Below are 14,867 nucleotides of genomic sequence, written 5' to 3'. Positions count from 1 at the left end.
CTAAACCTAAGAATGTTAGAGACATTGATATTGATAGGATGATAAATAATTTTTAGTTTGAGATAAAATTGAGGTATAAGATACCTCCCTCTATGGTAGGTAAGTATAAGGATGATTTGTGCTTCATGGTGGAAATTGAGAACACCTGCATGGAAGTAGGGATACCTAGAGTGAAGTTCATTGAGCCTATGGGCTATGAGATGAGCACATAACTAATTGAAGGGTATGAACAGATCATACTTGAGTTTGAGAAAGACACATAATCTTCTAGATGAGGAACATATGACAAAAGATTAAGGATTGTAGAGTCTAAGCTCCACAACAAGGAAAACAAGAAGAAAGTAGAGAAGGAGATAGATTCTATACTCAAGGCATCTGGCATGACCAAACAATAATTCAATTAAATAAAGGGAATTACACTGGAGATGAAGGCTAATGGGTAGACATAACTATTGGCAGAAACACCTATTGTAGTGGCAGGACCTCTAGAAGTATTAACAGTGGCACAACCATGTGTGCAAGCTCTCATTACACCATATGGGATAGTTGCACAAGTAAAACCTATAAGAGCAAGCTATGAGCAAGGTAAAAGGTAGTTAGAGGTGGAAATGCCTACTATGCAGAGGAAGTTAGGGAGACTAGTGAAGGTTAGGAAAGAACCTACACCTCAAGAAAAGAAAAGAGTAATGCAGATCAACAATAGGCCTAGAAAAAGGATGAAAACCATGCAAGTGAGTTATTCTAAAAGCTTAGATAATGATGATGAAGACAAACCTATTGAGAAAGATGCATAGGATGCCAAAATAGCTAGATGCAAGAAATCATGGAAACCAAAGGTAGAGAATATGAATATGTAGATTATAAATGATGATAATTTTGTTCAATTGAATAAATTTTATAGCATGTATAGTAGTATGGATAGGAGGCAATTAGAGAATTCCATAATAAGAAATATTATTTTGAGGAATAAAAGATTTGATAATATTCAAATTAAGATTCCTAAAGACCTATGTAAAAGATTGATCAATAAAAAGAGAAGGGTAGTAGAAGAAGATCTAAATACTAGGATCACATCCATAAATAGGTTATGTGATGTTGGATCAAAAGAAGAATCTGAGATAATTTTGAAGGGTATTGAGCCCTTGCAGAGGAAAAAAATAAGTGCAATTCTTCTGATGGGAGACAATTATGAGCAAGTAAGGCAAGGAATAGAGGAGAGTGTGGTGAAATATATGTCCTAAGTATCTAAGAAGAGTGTGTAAGAAAAGGTTGATAGTCTAGTATATGTATAGGTAGATAAACCTTCCCATGAAGAGCAAGAGGAAGAAGGGACACAACAAACACTATCTCCACCTCACATTATTATGAATACTAAATCCATGTAAGTGGATAGTACACACATAATTATGGATACAAAGTAGAATGCATTTGTAGCATATGGGACAAATATTGTTGGCAATATCACTACCTATACCAGTTTTGATGATGAGGAGGAAGAGAAAAAGAAGGAAGAAGAAGAAAAAAAAAGGAAAGAACATGAAAAGAATAAAAGGAAAGAAGGTGAAAGAAGAATAGGAAAAAAGGAGTAAATAAGTAAAGGAGAAGCAAACAGAAGAAGAATAAAAGAAAAAGATAGAACAAGAAGAGAATAAGACGAAATAGGAAGAGGAAAAGTAGAGTGTAGAGGGAAAGATAAATACTACTATGTCTTCAGTAGTATTAATAGCTAGAACATCAATAGAAGTACTTATTCCATCTAATGATGAGACCAAAATGAGGTATTGGGTACCTTAAGAAAATTGTTTGAGAAAAAAAAATTTGCAAAGTCTTTGAGAAGACCCTTGCTAAAGTCTTGGAGCACATGCAAAAGATAGTTTCCACAACTATAGCTAATCTAGACTTGCAAGCCAATCCAAAAGAGTTTGTGAAGACCTTTAATGGTGAATTCACAACCTTAGCTAAAGTAGCAACATCACAAGCACATAATAGTCACAATGTAACACTATTCAACATAGTGTGCACTAATGTGCACAATGATTTGAAGTCACTTGATAGAAACATAAGGGAATTGAGATAGTGTATTACTAAAGGTAAGAAGTTGCATGGATAGTGTGCAATGTCCTATACTTATCTAATTTTTTTGCAAAGATCAAAGGCCATATGAGTGAGATTTAGTCACTCACTACAAGATTGCAACAACTAGAGGTCTAAATTGAAGATTCTAAGAATGGGATTAAGAAGATCCATAATGCCATTAGAAGAATTGAATTTGACAAGGAAAAGGTAATAAGGAGATTCTCTTTTCTTAGAAAATATCTAGCACCCAAGGTTGTAATTTTGCAAAGGCAATTGGAGGAATTTCTTTTAGCAAATAATTCCTATGAAAATTTCACCTATACTAACTTGAGCACAGTTGAAGTGGCATCCTATGAAATTTTTGCACTTATCAGTATATCATATACAATCAAAGGAAAATAGAAGGACTTTGACATACTAAAGATTTATTTTGTAGATTGCATATCCAAAATGACAAGTTGATCAACAACAGGTAGTAAATTTTTGTGCTACAATTTTTGACACATTTGCCATTGATGTCAAAGGGGGAGTATTGTGTTATTATCTAGAGGAAAATTGTATAGATGTAAATGTATATATAAGCGGGAGCTTATGCATGTATCAATGTAAAGGAGTAATAAGGAATGTAATGATCCATCAAAACATGAATAAAATTGTTATATTTTGAAGGAAATTTGTGTGTAGTTATTTTATTTACTTTTATTTTGTATGACATCAGTTTGGGACTTAGCTAATTTTCTCAAATGTTGCCATTAATGCCAAAGGGGGATATTTTTTGAAAAATGTTTAGTTGAATGTATTGATGGTTTTCATTTATGGCAACATATATTCAACATTTCATTTATGCATTGAGAGACATAAAACTATCTAAGTATTAGACAATTTATAGGAGCACAATGAATAGATCTTAATAGTATAGATGATGTGTAGAGTGTTAGCTTATGAAAACTTGAGGAAAGATTTATAAAATTGTCATGTTTATGTGCACAAATTTTCATGTGTGTATGGTCATTATGACACAAGTTATAGTAAGTTTAACTGTGTTAGTATTTAAAAGTGCAGAATAAAGAATAATAGAAAATAGAGCTGTACAACTTTAGGAATTATTTTGATTTCAAAATAATTACTAAGTCATGTTAAGCCAACTATTTGGATACTATTTTATATTATGTCAAGAATGTGAAGACATGGAACCTGACTAAACAAGAATTTGTGAATGTGCAAGATATAAGTAAAAATCTTATGTTGCACAGATAAAGTGGAATAGTGTTTTGCGCAGTGAATGTATGTAATGCATAGATATTGTGGAAGTTGAATGATTAGATGTGACATGTGAACTATCATGAGAACCATCTATGATCCTTATGTGATGCAAAATCTGATGTAAGATTAGAGAAAGTGTGAGTTATTACTACTAATCAAGTATTGTATGTATATCTATTCTGTGAAGGAACTAGATTGTATAATTGCCTTTTAGGATAGTGTGATCTTCTTGCATACATTTTAATTAATCTACCAACTCCTAATAGGGTTGTAGCAACTTCTAATAGGGTTCAGGCTTCTAACAAGGCTTAGTCCTCTAACAAGGACTCAAGACACTATATGTACTTCATAGACTCCTAACAAGGTCAATATCCTTAACATTATCCTATTGTTTAGTGAATCATCTAGTGGGTATCATCCACACCAAGGTTTTCCCTTGGCTAGGGTTTCCCTAGTTATCAAATAATGGTGTTATGAGTTCTCTATGTGTAGGGTTATATTTACTGTTCACCATTGTTGTTTTAGTTTCAAATGCAAGTTATAAAGTAATTAACAATATTTAGTTGTGGAAATTTTTTTTTAGATTATTGATTCACCATCCCCATTAGTATTATCTATTTATAACAATACCTTTGACATTGGTTGAATACTTATTTCAAATCAGCAAGATGAGTACTCTGATATTTCAATACGAAAGTTTAGTCATCTAGATACACAACTATACATTAGTTTATCAATCATTTGAATGCTTTGTCTGTTGCTCTTTGGAATGTGGCTCTTGTGTTGATCAATACAAAATGCATCCTTTGTTATGCAAAGGCTTCCCATTTCATTGTAAATGTAGTCTTCAATATTTCTTCTTCATCTACCATTACTTGGTTGTATCCAAAATATCAATCTAGAAAAGACCTAATTTTAAACCTATTCCCAATTTGAAATACTTCATCAAGCAAGGGAAAATAGTAGTTATCCTTCTAGGAAGCTAGGTTCAAATTGGAAAAATCCACACAAAGGTGAATTTCTCCAATCTTTTGCCTTACTAGAACCAAGTTAGAAACCCATGTAGAATGTTGGATTGGGAAGATAATTTGAACATCAACTAACTTTTGGACTTCTTTCATTTTCAAAGGTTCAATTATGAGATTCAGTGGTGTATGTCATTAACAAAAAGGTTTGGCATCAAGCTTCAATGGAATATCGTGAGTGATGATTTTAGGATCGTATGTCTTGAGTTCTTTATAACTCCATGCTATGACATATTTTTATTCTATAAGTAATTGAACCATACTTCATTCTTGAGGGTTACATGCCTTGTCAATTATTAGCAACTTAGGAGCTTCTTCTGTACCCAAATTATATAAATCACATTCTTCTATCCCCTTTTCTTACCCATTTCTTTCACTACATACTAATTCATCTCGACCAAAGATACAATATAACTCTACCATCCCCTTAGGAATAGTATTGGTCTTCAAATTTATAATCCCATTGTCATCAAGTTTGTCATTGGGAGTATCATCAATCTCCTGGCCTTGGAAAAGGTCATTGGACATAATGAACTCAAGGATATGTTGGCCATCTTGGAAGACTTGGAAGTCCATAATGTATTCTAGAATAGATGGGGTAGACACCAATCACAGGGACATCAGATACCATATTTTTTTTCCTCAGAATGGACCTCATGTTCAAGGCCTGAAAATATTCCAATAAGTCCCAAACTCTTTTCTAGTACACAAGTAATCTTCTATCATTGCAAGAGTAGATTGGTTTCACTTGTATAATGACCAACTAAGAGTCTCCTTCAATTATGAGAGATTTCACATCTTTCTCTAATGGGAAGAGAAGTCCACAAATCAAGGCTTCATACTCTGCAACATTGTTAGTACATCTAAATTTTAAGTGATATGCTGCATAGAAAAGACCTACGTTTGGGATTAAATAAATCAATACCTGCATCATCTCCTAATTTTCAATTAGAGTTGTCAAACCTAAGTGTCCAAATTGGTTGTTCTTTGGGATTTTTGGACTTGTGTTTATTGTTAAACACGACTTTTCCTTCACTTGATTTTTAAAATATTGTTTCTTTGGGACCATTGCAATCTTTCACATGGTGGACTTGGTGAGTTGTCATAGTTTATCTTTCATGTAGGGGAAGTTTGTTTCTCTTGTTGACTTTGAATATCCCCAATTAATTCAATGATTTTATGAATTTTGGGTTTAGGATGAACAACCACCGAGGTCCAACCTTGGCCTTTTAAAAAATGTCTTCTCCTTAGGACTTTGGTCAACCCTAGTGGAGGATTAGATAAACCCCCACCATCTAAAGAAGTGTCACTATATGATATATTAGAATCTTCTTTTTCTTCTTCATTAGTCCCCACAAATTTAGATATGAATGTGAAAATTAAACTTTCCTTTTGTACCTCACTTGAAGTTTGACCATTTTTTGATTGCATTATCTGAGTGAGTACACTAGCAACTACTTCCTAACAATGTGAACATTCAAATTTTGAATGACTAACTTTATGAAAACTAAAAAATCTTGGAAGAAGCAAAATATTTGGGTTTTCTTCTTCTCCTAAGAATTTTAAGTTTGCAACTATACTGTCTACAAACTGAGTCACAAACTCTTTTTTTGAGGTAGGGACCATAGATTCTTTATTCAAATTGTTTGGTCTCTTAGATGAAGCTATGTCAAGAGCTGTCACTTTGTAGGAACATAAATCATTTTGATAAAATGCTATCTCATTTGGTGCATTGTATTATGTGATCATTGTCTTCAATTTTGGTTCAACATTGATCTTGATCTCTTTGATCCAAAAGGAGGCACTTTAGCCTTGTCTTTATACATGGTAGGCATTGCCTTAGAAGCATTGACTTTTGATGATGCTTTTTTTTGAGGGACCATGTTTGTATTAGGAATTTCCTTTGTATGACCAAGAGTCTTTAGCAGTGCTTCCCTTTTATTGGGACAACTTTTTAGCATATCAAACATGGACATACTAGCCTTGGTCTTCTTCAAACCTTCCACTGCACCGTACTTTTTAGTATTCTATACAAGATTCTTTAGGATTGTAGGAACATTCCTTTGATTTTGATTTTTTTTCCCAACATAGGGTGCTTTGGTAGGTATTGAATTGTTATTGGCTCTTGGATCAGGAGGTGTTAGTCGTAAGTTAGGAGGAATCCCATCAATCATGGGTTCCCTTTGGCTACATAAATTGTAAGTATTCTGATTGTCAATTCAAAAAGATAACATCTCTTTTGGTTGAGGATTAGATTCTTGACTAAATGGAAAAGTGAATTCTTCATTAGCTAGTTGTTCCATTTAAGGATTTTGTGGATTATCATAAGATTGTAAAATCATAGCATTATACTACATAGGAGACTCATTAGTATTACTTTGTGAATTTTGGTTTACTTTTTGATTTCTATTAGAATATGAGCCACCATCGTTAGGTACATTTTGATTTTGACTACTATCATATTGTTTGATGTCTAGAAAATGACCATTGTTGTTATTATTAGCAGAGATGCTTCCATTGTTTCGATAGGTATTCCATTGCTGATTCTACCTTTCAAAACCACTATTGTGATCTAGAGTATTGTAATTATTCCCTACATTATTATTTCTTGTATTATTATTTCCACTAAAATTCTTGTTGTATTTCTGACAATAGTTGTTTTTGTAAGGGCCTACATTCATTCTCTAAACATTATTGTTCTACCCTTGTGACAACCTCAAATGGGTTAATTCATTGGTAATTTGAGACATAGTCTTCTTCATTTGGCCAATCTCAAATACAACTTTATTTTCTGCTTCAACAAATATTGCTACCTTCTACTCAAAGAAAGAAGCATTTTGAGGTTCATATCCTACATAAGTTATAGATGGAATTGGTATAATTGGTGCCTGTTGTAGTGGAATTGGATTCATTGGAATGAATTGACTATGCATTGCTGGTGCTCTGGTAGGATATTGTGGCATGGTTGTGGTAGCTTGAGCTAGAACAATAAATCCTCCTCCATTAGGATTGGCTTGCTTAGTAAAGGTAATTTCTTCCTTGAAGACCTTTTCAATTGTGTTGATATTTTTAGTAGGTAGCTTTCATAGGAAGATAGAAATGAGATAGTTCATAGCATTAAGATAAATCTAGATTGCAGTTTCAACTGTTATAGTATAGGGTGTTCACAGCTTGCTGTGAGCCATGTGAAAGTGATGACTAAAATGTGAAATAGTCTGTGTAGGATCTCTCTTGATTGATATGAACTAATGATGTATCACAATTGGATTGTCAAATATTTTAAACTATTCAAGGAACAACATTTCAAGGTGGCCCAAATCTAGATACATCCTTGTGCTAAATTCACATACCAATTAAAGAAAACTTCTCCCAATGAGTATGGAAATAAATGAAGGACTTAATTCTCCTATTTAACTTGCTCTTGATTACATATTTCTTTAAATATTTTGATATGATCTATAATTGTTTGTGTTTCTCCATTGATGAAACTAGGGAAAAATTTCTCAAGATTCTTAGAAAGGTCATTAAGTGCACCTTGCAAATTGATTAGTGAATCTAATACATTTGCAAAGAAGGGCATCGGTGGAGGATTTTGTGGAAAAATAGGTGGATGTTGATTCAGGGGTGGAACTGGAGATGATAAAATTTGGAATGGAAGTGGTAGAATTCTTGGTAATCCTTTGTCATTGTGAGGCTTGTGAAAATAACTAAGTTCTAAGAAATCTAGTTCACTATTTAAAGACCTTAAAGCTCATTCAAATGGAGATGGTGGATTGAGATCTTCTAGTTTGTGTCAATTGTAGAAAAGCATACCTCTACAAAATTACACTCTCAAAATAGTGCACCTGTGCACCTTTTGATAGTTTCAAACATAAACTTTTCTAAACTTTCAAAAACTACAAAATTTCAAAATAGCAAGTTATTTTTCCTATTTTAGTGGTTTGTAGGCCCTCCTTCTAGCACCACTTTTGTTGAGATAGCAATTTTCATGATGCTAAATGTGAGGAATCCTTTCAAACTCCTCTCTTGAAAAGCTAATTGAGTGTAAGGCCCACCCTCATATCCTATTATAAATCTTAAGGAATGAATGTGATTAGGAGATAAATTAAGTCATGATTGGCATTTTCACTATTCAGACTCTTTTGGAGACTGATCTAGATTTTAGATCATCACAATGTCGATACTCTATTTAATAACAATAGTTCAATACCACATGAAAATGAGATTCAAAATCTTCAAAGAAAGAACTTGGCCATGAGATACTAGGGATGATCTACCGGGCAACTAGGAAAGATAAAAGAACATTCATTCAACTAAGAACAACTTTGAGCATAGGTTATGATGACTATAAGACATATGGATATGGTTGGAAATTGGTTCTAACTTATTATGACATAATTATGGAAACATTCTATTAGTCTAAGGGTTAACCCTAGGAAATCACACAAATCATTCATAAGGTGATAAAGGGATATTGCTAGGAATGTCACTATACCTAACTTGATAAAAAGGTACTAGTTACCTAGTCTACAAATGAGCAATTTTCAGTTAGGAAATATATGTTAAGATTCATTTTATATGCCTTCATGATTTACTAAAGAGGATTTAGAGTTTCATTGAAAGAGTTGGGGGAATGCTAAAGAGTTATCTTAAGAAAGATCATTGTTGACACACATATTTGATATTTCAATGTTTTGAATATTTTATGAGGATTATTAGATGGAAGTTGATTGTAAATGTTATGCAAATTATGTGATATTATCTGCATTTGTTGTATATTATTTTATTGAGCTACTGATGTTTAAGTTAAGTGTATAGGAAGAGGAACCATGGAAACTTTAATGGGGAAACAAGGTATAGACACATGTTAAATGACTCTGCCAAGGTGAATCTTTGTAATATTTGTGAACCTCGTTGTGATGTGCTTATTTCATAAACGTGAGATGTGTGTGTGTGTGGTGTGTTTTTCATGTGTAGATTTTGAATGTATCACGTGTGACATTTTAGTGTATTATGTATGTGTCACTTGACACTCATACTTCTTATGATAAATGACATGTTATTCATCAATGGATCATGTGGCCACCTTATTCTATGATAAATACCTCAATTAAGGAATTTGATTATTGTCTTAGTTAAGAGAGGACAAGGTTGTCACCTTTAACCAAAAAAAAAATTGGAAATTTGAATTACCTAGCTTTAGGAGGGTCATAAAGTAACTTTAGGGTAAATTGTGATTAAAATTAACTCTACCCATGTTAGTACTATAGGTTAGGGGGTTATTAATGATCTCTATGGTGTCTAGTGGACCTAGGAGACCCAATGAAAATGGCATTCTTCATTGAATCCGAAAATAAGAGGGTGATAAATAGAGGCAAGGCTAAAATTGAAACTCACTTGGCTAATATCATCTAATCTCAACAAATATACTATCAAAAATTCCATTCTATCCAATGCATATCTTACAATTAATTTTACTTTCAATATTGAACATCTACAATCAATTCATTCTCATGCAATTTTGAAAAGATAAAGATATCAGATAATAATGCTCAGTCTATCCTCCATGATATAACATGACACAATTTCTTTTCTCAACACATACCCAATTTAACCAATCACAAGACAACATCAACACAATATCTAATAAACACCAGGTGGTGGAGACATTACTCAAAATACGCCAAAATGTCTCAAAATCTCTCTACATGAGACCATTGACAACACATTGCTACACAAAGAGTGTTTTCCATAAGATGGAGTTCACTTCTCCATTTCAACACCAACCATAGTAGGGGTTTTCTTCTATGAAAACCTGCAAAATAAAGACAAAATGGGAACCATGGAGGCTCACCTCCCAACCTAGGCCTCAAGGAGGCCACCCATCGAGCTCGGGGAAACAAGATATAGACAGTTTCATGCTTCACATTCACATGCCATGCATATGTACAATAAAAGTAAAAGGATTACACAATATACTCTCAACACACCCCATCCCAAGGCTTTGCACAAAGATTCAACAAATGAATCAAGAATCGGGTGAAGGTGGGCTCTAATCATGAGGAGGATTGCATAGCCTTCAAAATTCACATCTTTTCAATATCAAAATGCCCTTTTGAGGAAATCAACATGCTCAAAATGCCCTTTCGAGGCAATCAACATCTTCCCTTCCTCATACCACCTTATACCTCCCAAGATGCAAGTGAGCAAGATAATTTGCATGCCATAAACATATTCAACCATCTCCACACAAGGGAGAACTCCTCAACTTTATGTGTGAGTCCAACTAACCCCTTCACCCCAAGAATCTCTTCCCTCCCAAGGGTGAGTGATGCCTCACACCCAATTCACAAGACATATAACATGAAAAAAAATTTCAAGAGAGACTCACACAACACTACCCACATGTAACATACAACAAGATCCATTCACAAATACATCACAAGACACCACAATCCCATCATGAAGTGAAAACACCATTTCTAACCTACATGCAAAATGAAGGGACTCCATGGATCATGTTACCAACCTTCCTCCAAGCAAGGCAATGAAGACTTGTAGTAGAGTTCCCTCCTCTTTCTTCAACCATATTAGTCTCTAAAAGTAGAGAGTTGCCAAGTGAGTTTCAATTTTAGCCTTGCCTCTATTTATAACCCTCTTATTTTCGGATTCAATGAAGAATGCCATTTTCATGGGGTCTCCTAGGTCCACTAGACACCATAGAGGTCATTAATAACCACCTAACCTATAGTACTAACATGGGTAGAGTTAGTTTTAATCACAATTTACCCTAAAGTTACTTTACGACCCTCCTAAATCTAGGTAATTCAAATTTCCATTTTTTTTTTGTTAAAGGTGACAACCTTGTCCTCTCTTAACTAAGACAATAATCAAATTCCTTAATTGAGGTATTTATCATGGAATAAGGTGGCCACATGATCCATTGATGAATAACATGTCATTTCTCATAACAAGTACGAGTGTCAAGTGACACACACATAATACACTAAAATGTCACACATGATACGTTCAAAATCTACACATGAAAAACACACCACACAAATACATCTCACGTTTATGAAATAAGCACATCACAACGAGGTTCACGAATCTTACAGAGATTCACCTTGGCAGAGTCATTTAACATGTGTCTATACCTTGTTTCCCTGTTAAAGTTTCCTTGGTTCCTCTTCCTGCACACTCAACTTAAACATTAGTAGCTCAATAAAATAATATACAAAAAATGCAAATAATATCACATAATTTGCATAACATTGACAATCAACTTCCATCTAATAATCCTCATAAAATATTGAAAACATTGAAATATCAAATATGTGTGTCAACAATGATCTTTCTTAAGATAAATCTTTATCATTCCCCTAACTCTTTCAATGAAACTCTAAATCCTCTTTAGTAAATCATGAAAACATATAAAATGAATCTTAACATATATGTCCTAAGTGAAAATTGCTCATGTGCAAACTAGGTAACTAGTACCTTTTTATCAAGTTAGGTATAGTGACATTCCTAGCAATATCCCTTTATCACCTTATGAACAATTTGTGTTATTTCCTAGGGTTAACCCTCATACTGATAGAATGTTTCCATAATTATGTCATAATAAGTTAGAACCAATTTCCAACCATACCCATATGTCTTATAGTCATCATAACCTATGCTCAAAGTTGTTCTTAGTCGAATGAATGTTCTTTTATCTTTCCTAGTTGCCTGGTAGATCATCCCTAGCATCTCATGGCCAAGTTCTTTCTTTGAACATTTTGAATCTCATTTTCAAGTGGTATTGACCTATTGTTATTAGATAGATTATCAACATTGTGATGATCTAAAATCTAGATCAGTCTCCAAAAGAGTCTGAATACCGAAAATGTCAATCATGACTTAATTTATCTCCTAATAACATTCATTCCTTAAGATTTACAATAGGATATGAGGGTGGGCCTTACATCCTCCCCCCCTAGCTATCGACTTCCTCCTAGAAGTCTCTGAAGTTAGGGCTACAACTTCTCTATATAGGGCCTTACCTAACAATCTAATATATAATTGAAATATAGACTTATAAAATATTTTCCCATCACTCATCGAGGGATAATTCTTCTTAAAATCAATTAAATCACCATCAATTATTCAGGTATCATTCTATGTTAGGGTACCTACCAATATATATATGTACATCTCCTTCCTAGATAGATAGGGCGGTTTTTCGTTAAAAACAGTTTGTCAAGAATAATGTATGCAATAGCTATTTTTTTAATTATACCTTTTTGGTTATTGGATTAATCCTTTTTATGGTGTAGTCTCATTACCTTTATGAACCTTTTTAATCGGTGTCATTTCCAATTCCAAGTTAGTATTACTTGTAAACCTATCTTCTCCTTTGTTGTACCCTAGGTACCATACTCACTTAATTTTCATTCCTCTCGCTTGGTTACTCTTAATTTATGGTTTTCTTTTTGCATTGGTAACTTGTGATCTTATATATTATGTCTTTTTTTGGTACCTATTTACGATTGTCATCATATTCTTTGTTAATTGCTATTATTCCTTATTAGCTTTTGAGTTTTTCACTCACCATAATACTGACAAGGTCTATGGTGATAGTCCAAGATTAACTTATTTGGGAAGGTTTGATATCTTTTGTATAATTCCAAGAATTGCAAAGCCTTAGTTTAATATCAAGATCTACTTATAAGCTTTCGTTTGTGGATGCTTAGTGGTTACTGTGTTCCTTTTTAGTTGTATTAATTCCACAACTCTATTGGTTTTGATATATTTATTAAAGATTAGATCAGCATAGCATTGTGTATCCCTTTACTTCCAGTCCTTATAGGCTGATCACATTCTATACCTTGACGTAGAGTCCTGAACATCGTGTGAAATTGAGGTATCTTCATTCAAGAGTCAAGGTATTTCCAAGTTTATAGGGTTAAATGAAATTAGATCTCATGATGGATGGAAGGTTGATATTCTACTTTTCCCCTGATGTTCATCTAGGATATTCCCTGATATGACTGACTTAAAAGTATCATACAACACACTCACAGAAGAATGCCTCAAAAATAAATTAAATTAAGGTGTGGCCACAATGCTAAAACAAAACATGTCCCGAGACAAAGAGGACCATACCAAGAAATCATCATAAATAAATGTTCCAAAATTGCAAAATCAAGAACAACATCAATGATGCATAACAATTCAAATTCTCAAAAGCAATGCGGTCATACCCGAGTCTTCCAGAGGGAAAAGAAGAGGAAGGGTTGTCCTAGGATTACATGGTAAAATCAAAAGTATGCAAAATGATTCCCTTGTATTTTTGGTCTTCCTAAGAATAGGTCAAGAGAGTGATCCACACCCTTGGTTACTTAAGAGATTACAGATTCTAATAGATTTAGTTCCTTAATTTCTTATGTTACCTTACTTGCCTACCCATTATTGTCAAGAATTGTCAAGTATAGCCCAGGGTCAAGGTTTTTACCCAAATTACACTGGTGATCTTTCATACAAGAGTATGATTATGATTGATGCTCCCTTACCTAGAAATATAATATAACAAGTTACTATAAGAAAGATAGATGGGGTTGTTTCATATACCTCTATCACACCTTCCTTCGAGCATCATTCAGATGTATTGGTTCTTTTAAGAATGGTTCCATCATTCAATCTCATGTTAGCCTATTGTTGATATGATAAGGACTATTCAGTCTTGTTGAGCTTTTGTATTTTTTGAGCTATAGTGTTGTCTAGGAAAGACAGTAAGAACCGAGTCAAAGTTTTTCACCAAATTGCAAGGTGTTGTTGAGTAATGACCACATTTGAGCAGGCACTAGGTTTGCAAGTTTCATTGATTTTTGTTGAGGAACCTTCATGCTTTCCAAGTTACCCCAACTAGTGAGAATATACAGTCATGTTGCCTATCTTGATATGATGGTGTCGCAAGGGTGGCAATTTCTCTTTGGGTGGAAAATTCATGTGGTAAATGACCTTGATAAACCAAGTTATATCTAGTGTTACTTTCTTCTGTGTGTATGATTCTTTTGTTACTTGCACATTGTCTCTAATTATCCCTTGCCTACCAAGTAGGAGGCTTATCCTATCAGTATTACTTCCAATGTGATCCTTCATATGTGATCACTTCCACCTCAATATGGAGTCTACATCAAGATAATCATGGCATAAAATATTACCCTTTCTTGTATAGCATATTAATCATTGCATCACTATACCACAAGTGGGGGGTTTTCTTAGTCACAATGTATAAACTTTCTTTCTTGACATTCTCATTTACCCCATTTAAGAGTATTTTGTGTTTCACGAAGGACTAGGATCTATAGTTCAAAGGGGTTAACAAGACAAAACACTGAAATTACTAAGAAAACACATGACTAATTTTTTTTTAAAATTTACTTCTTATTATTATTTATTAATTTCATAAGCCTAAATAACCTTCAGTAGACATATGAGTGTTACAACTAGATTAACAAT

Source organism: Cupressus sempervirens, chromosome 1 (assembly GCF_028749045.1).
Source record: "Cupressus sempervirens isolate cs-2001-9-10 chromosome 1, ASM2874904v1, whole genome shotgun sequence".
In the NCBI taxonomy this organism is placed as follows: Eukaryota; Viridiplantae; Streptophyta; class Pinopsida; order Cupressales; family Cupressaceae; genus Cupressus; species Cupressus sempervirens.
The sequence above is the reverse complement of the archived record's forward strand: the minus strand, read 5'-3'. Positions refer to the sequence as shown.